Here is a 6848-nt window from a genome sequence, read left to right as displayed (position 1 = left end):
TCCATACATACAGGGGGATATACACTCAGAAACCTGTTCTGAGGGTTAGCAGAGGTCAAGATCACTTTCCAAAGAGAAATCCATCAACATCTCTGGGCATCGAAATTTCCAACACAAAATCTTCCATAGAAATCTAACAACCAACTCTCTCCTGTTAGAATTGGTCAGACAGATATAATTTTTGCAGTTTTTGCAAGTCTGAACGTGAAACAATAAAACATATTGTCATTTTTTTGTGATAAAGTGAATTACACTTGACCTGCTTCAGTAACTGGTATAATTCTATTACAACTGAAAATACTAATATCCCTAACAGGGCGATTATTCTTGGAGACCCTGATTAGAGTATTCTTACCCATCATGTGTTTTTGATAACAAACGAATTTATATATATATAGTATTTGTAGAGAACCTACTTTAAATATTCTCACTGAACGAATACATGCAATATCATTGTCGAATAGAAAAAGATTATTTTTCAAGTAAGTGTCTCATATACACAGAAATGCTCTGTTTTGCAATTTGCTTAATAGGTATTAATTTTAACTGTTTTTTTCCCAATGACATGAATTTTCTTTAACCTAGCTAGCCTTACCATGTGTCCATCCTAAGTCACCGTATGTGTATATTTTTTTCGCAAAGAACCCTGAATCCCTAACCACGTGGATATGTACGGGTCATTGTAAAAGCGTGGTCAGTTTATTCTGTTTCGCACTAAAAAAAAGGATATCAGCCAGTGTGAAGAAAATAAGCTCAAAGCTGTCCTATAGATGATTCCATTCATTCTCCCAGAGAAATAGACCGTTACTAAGCTGCACATTGGGACTTTATATTTGTGGACATTCTAAACGCAAATTTATATGTAATTCAATTACACCAATCTGTTAGAATAAAAGAACGCATCTGTTTTACTATTGTTATAGAGTAACAATGTGAACTATGTTTTATACAATTTTATACATTTTTATACTGTTTCAAATAAATACAATTCATACATTTCATATATGTGTATATTAAATGTTATTTTATAAAAGTCACTTGTTACATGGATATCTGGCAAAGGTAAACACACCCCATAAACATAAATATATCCCATCACTTCTCTCGGTATGTCAAAGCAACTACAACGGCGTAAGCAGCTTGTTAACGTATCCTCCGGCCACCACTTCCTTGTCAGTATCCCATTATCTTCCGGCCAAGCTAGTGAGATCACTGCTCACTTCATTGTTGTTGTTTTCTAAATTACGTTTGCCAGTCTCTGTGACGATACACATGCCTACGGCTAAGGTACGCTTCTCAAACGAGTATTGGTTACACACATACCAAATCTCCATCCCAACACCTTTCAAGCTGAAGACAGTTTCAGGCTGTCCCAACAACAATGAAACATGTCAGCTTGCTAGAATGTTACACACTCAACTCAACTCGTTGAAAACACGAATTCAACAACTACTAAAGAACACAATGCAACAAATCAACAACATACTACCTACCCAACGCCCCATTTCAGGAAGACGTTCCAAACGGGCACTACTAGGGTTCATTGGCGATTTCTCAAAAAGCTTATTCGGCACAGCTACTACGGGGGATGTCAATGTTCTTGCTAAACACATTAACTCATTAACAAAACATGATATTTCTATTGCTAACACGGTAATAGAGCATGAACACAAACTTTCATCTTTGATGAAAAACACTGATACCAGGTTAACCAACGCCATTAATGGTATCAAACTTAACCATGAAGCAATTAAACAAGCCACATTAAGCATTACGTCTAATTTCAAGAGCTTTCAAATGGCATTTGCTTCTTTAACTTCAACTATGTTCAGTCAAATAGAACATGCTTCAACTTTGGAACATAAAATTGAAGAATTTAGGCTAGGTATTCTGGACATATTGAAGGGTAGACTGTCGCCACTACTAATCCCTTCCCAAATTCTTAGGCAAACTTATCTCCACCCCGTCAACCTTGCACTTCTACAACAAGTTCTTTCCTAAATGCTATTTCTGGAGACACTCTGTACCAAAATGCTATTCAATATGCCATACTACTGTATTGTTTCAATTCTGCTGTTACCTAAGGGTCTTACCCCAACAGGTTTGACTGCATGTTCCTTGCATATAAATACTGCGGTAGCATCCGCATAGCTTCACTCTTGAACTGCAGGCAGACTTGTTGGTCATATTTTGTTATTGTTTAGGTAAGACCTTGCATTATATTTTTCATGTATTACTTGACTTGCATTTAATGTATGAAAGGTTACTAAATAGATTTTAACTTATATGTAACGTGTATGAAACTCTTGTCTATGCAACAAGCATATTTAATAAGTTATATTTTGACATTGCAGAATAAGTTATGATCAGAAATACTAGACTTTGACATGTATATGTAACTTGCTATTTCATAATATCATTTAGGTAGTTCTGTTTATGTAATTGTAATATACCTCAGGTATAAATGTAATCTATAACCATGTTGTCAATTTCTCAAATATGTGTTTGATTATGAATATATACTAACGTCATTATTCTTGTCTTTACAATAAACACTCTTGAACTGCAGTCACACTTGTTGGTCATATTTTGTTATTGTTTAGTTTTAGATAACTTGAAAGATACGGGGAAACGGCCCGATCTCACTATTTCAAAAGTTTCTTCAATAGCTTACTGGTGTGAAATGCAGGCATGTGTAAAGCAGAAGTACAGATTAGGATTATTAGACGATGAAGTTGTGAATGCTAGGCAGATGAGCGAGGCTAACTGAAACCCCCTCAAACACAGCTCAGAGTTGGTCATTTGAGAAAATGAGCAAACGTCAGACCTACAGAACCCTAAACAGCGTTCAAGCATCAACATTAAAAACATTAGATTTTGTAAAAAAACTAAACTGGACTCACACCATCAAGACCAGCTGGTGGTCACTTCACTGATAAATATCATCAGGAATGTAGATGAGGACAAAGAAAATTTGTTGGGGTAAGCGGATTCACTTATCATGAAATTACCCAGATCAACTAGCACCTGCCCAGAGTCGGCTCAGTTGCAGAATTCAAAGCTAAACCGTCTGCAGTACACCGTGTACCTGGCAATAGTGCTGGAGCAGTGACGAGTTTTTAGAACGAGCTAGAATCTCGCGTTGGGCAGTAACGGCCAAATGTAGAAAACGTGAAGATTACGTTCGGTGATGACGCCACTAGATTATTCAGCCTCTCACATTTTGCTGTTTTCTCATTCAACATCACAGATGAGACAATCAAACAAGCATCAAGTAGCCAATGTAAGTTAGAAATTGTCAGCTGCAATGAGAAGTTTAACAACCACAAAAAAGTGTTTCTGGTCCCAGCACTTGAAGAAGTTAATGCCATCGCTAAGGCCAAATTTATCCAAATTGCGGACAAACGTGTGGAAGTCGAGACTTTCTTTGGGGCTGATATGAAAATGATTCAGTTAGTGGGGGTGAACAGGAAACTATGATTGTGCACTGTGTAAGCTACACAAAGATGACTCACACAACATGACGCATGACTGGATGAGCTACTCTACCAAGCTCATGTGCAGGACGACTGACGAGACTTAAGATCTCACGCCGACCCGGATAGTGGTAGGTATAGTGGACAGGATCTAGAAAAAAGGAACAATGATCCCAAACGAATTCATCAGCAGAAATCACAAAAGTGGGATGGTCTTACTTAGACTATGACTGCACTCCGGATTTCTACAGCTTCTGGAACATGGAGATCTGATCCTTGGTGGTCGCGAGTTCCCTGTTTCAGACCTTGCAGTCTGTGGTGTGCAGCCTGCTCTACCAGCATTTACAAGAATAAAGTGTCCGCTCAGAGATAGAGATTGGAAGGAGACGGTCACGGGCTAGAATACATGTTCAGAGGGCTATGAAAGCATTAAAAACTTTAAGACTATGAGCACGAAGATTAACATTGTGCCTCAGTTTGACAATATCATGACAGTATGCAATGGTCTGTTAAACCTCCATCCAAATTTGTTGTAATCATAGAAATAAAAACTTATTTTATATTAGTTGGTTTAAATGGCTAAGATGGATGAAAATAAAATTTGCTATTTTAAAGCTATTTATATTTTAGTCCAGTAAATCAATCAAATACCCGAATAAGCCCCAATGTTCCTGATGATAACTAGTGAGATTTCATTTTATGCACAAGTGAGATACTAGTCAAACATATTGATATGAGTATTTGCCAGGAAACACTGAATGATATTACAACTTAAGTACTAGTATGCATTTTAGAAATTGTAAATAGTACTTATTTATTTTGTGAGTACAGAGAAGAAAGCAGGCTTGAAACCCAATACAATGCAGTCATTAATGCCAACGGTGTCACTGACATTGTTAATGCAAACGGTTGTTTAAATTATTCTTCACGAACAAGTTCAAGTTCGACAATTGCTAGCAGTACTTCAATTGCATAGTCCCCCCTCCCTCCCCGATTCATATGTAACCTGTGTATCTAAAATAGTTCTTTCTAATTAAATTGAAATTCTTCACGAACTTGTTTGTATGTGTATGTGCTTCGATTGTACTAGCCCAGACTGGAAGCTGGTTTTTATAGTGCTAGCACTGAGATACCATGCATGAATTGCACATTATACTGACTCTCCGACCAGTCCCCCATTCATATGATATATTATTGGCGATGTGTTTCTAAAATAGTTCAGTCTATACTAATCACAACAACTATTAGTCATGTCATCACACTGTACATAATCCTCTTCCATTGTATAAACTCGCATATCCTTCATGTATAAATCCTCCTAGTGCATAATGATGTGAATCACTTGCTTGACAACGGTGTTAGCATCTACACCAAAACGTCTACACATCTTTTGCAATTAAAGCAGCCAATCCATAAATTTACTCTTTTTCATCATACAAGCTACTAATTGCCACTTACAGAAATTTATAAACCTCCCCTCTCTTTTAACTACCGTCAAAGAAAACAAAACACCAAAGAGCCTTGGGCTTTCCTCGAAGCATAACTTACTCGTTTGTGAGTTGGCTTTTACGCCGTTTTTAGCAATAATCCAGCAATATCACGGCTGGGGGACACCAAAAATGGGCTTGACACATTGTACCCATATTGGGAATCCAACTTGGGACTTCGGCGTGACAAGTGAACACTTTAACCACCGGGCTCGTTTGTGAAGCGACGTATTCAGCTAGGATTAGTGAAACTATTCCTCGAACTGGTCGTGTGACTTCAAAATGTTGCCACGTGACGCCTGGGTAAATCTTGATCACATCAGAAATCCATACATATCTATTGCGAGACAGATGCTTGGGGACAGAAACCTTATGAATGCACAATTTAGGTGACGAAATGTTTTATCATTAACCAAAGGAAATTTGAAGTATTTCGTCACCCTCTTGCGTCAGCGGCGAGGTTACTTCGAAACAAGGCCTCTCGGTGAAGATGTGGAGTTTAATAAGCTGTTCACGAGTTCTTCTTCAAGACACTCGGAAGTAGATATTAGGCACGAGAAAATGTTGTTTCCCATTTCTCTGGTAAGTGGCCTTTTGGACAAGCTTCTCGAGTGTCAAATGCTCAGTTCACGCTGTCCTCTGCATGTCCCATCATGCCATGTTTTAACTGCATGGATTTCATGCAGCACGTGCACTACAGGCACTCTAACTCACGTTGAACGATAAGATATTTGGAACAGCGGCTTGAACGAGACTCTGAAACTTGGACCGACTGTAGCGCTGGGAGGAGAGTGGGCCGGTGTGAATTCGAATGATTGACGTGACGACTCCGTGAAAATGTAAACGCAAGGGAGACAGAGAATCAAGATGAGAAAACAACGTTTTTCAACAATTTTAAGTTTCCGCCACTCATAACTGGTATGTATACGATGAGATACAGACCTTAAACTCGAATAAACAAAATATCCGCTTGTTTTACAATATAAACCCCAACATTTACGGCAGTAGACATGTACCTTGTTACAAACATAACTATATTCTTTATTTGCGATATCATAGTGTCTACTGGTTGTTTGATCAGAAATGTGACCCATGAAAATCCGGTTTAGAATTGATCTTCAGCAACCCATGCTTGTAAGATGCGACTAACGGGATCAGGTGGTCAGGCTCGCTGACTTGGTTGCCATGTTGGGGACCGCCGACATTTTTAGATATAAGGGGTATTTTTGGGCCTACTTTTTTTAAGGTCTAGTAACCACTGAGAAGTAAAGAAATGGTATTTATTTTATAAAAATATATGTGCTTTAGCCAGATGAGGCTCCCAACCGAAACCACTCACGTGAGCGATTTTCGCATTTTCACAAACCATTTGGGCCACTCAACTGTTCCAAGGAAATGTATGTTTTCATGGAGAAAACTGTTCCAGTCTGTTGAGCAAATGTTGTTGCAAGCTTTGAATTGTTTAAACTACTGGTATTTGTCTGCATGGAAATATCGTTATGAGACAAAAACAGACAATATCAAGTCACAAAATAATTTCTATTCTAATTATTTTCTTCTAAGCAATTATGCACAGAGTATTACTAAATGCTGTGACTTTCAGTTTAGAATAACATTTTCTTTACCCTATTCATGTCTCTTTACATACATTCAAGAACAAAAGTACAATTTTATCATGTTTTGAGTCAAAATTACTTCTCAAAATTCCTATTTATTATTTCTTAAAATTCAAAATGAAATTATAGTCATATGGACACTCACAGGCTTCTTGAAAATTATTCTAAAAATTAAGGAACCGTGAAGATCCGGGGTAGAATACGTCTTCAGCAACCCATGCTTGCGACAAAAGGCGACCATGCTTGTCGTAAGAGGCGACTAACGGGAT

Source organism: Haliotis rubra, unplaced genomic scaffold, assembly GCF_003918875.1.
Source record: "Haliotis rubra isolate DU_JTF1 unplaced genomic scaffold, ASM391887v1 Scf81, whole genome shotgun sequence".
In the NCBI taxonomy this organism is placed as follows: Eukaryota; Metazoa; Mollusca; class Gastropoda; order Lepetellida; family Haliotidae; genus Haliotis; species Haliotis rubra.
The sequence above is the reverse complement of the archived record's forward strand: the minus strand, read 5'-3'. Positions refer to the sequence as shown.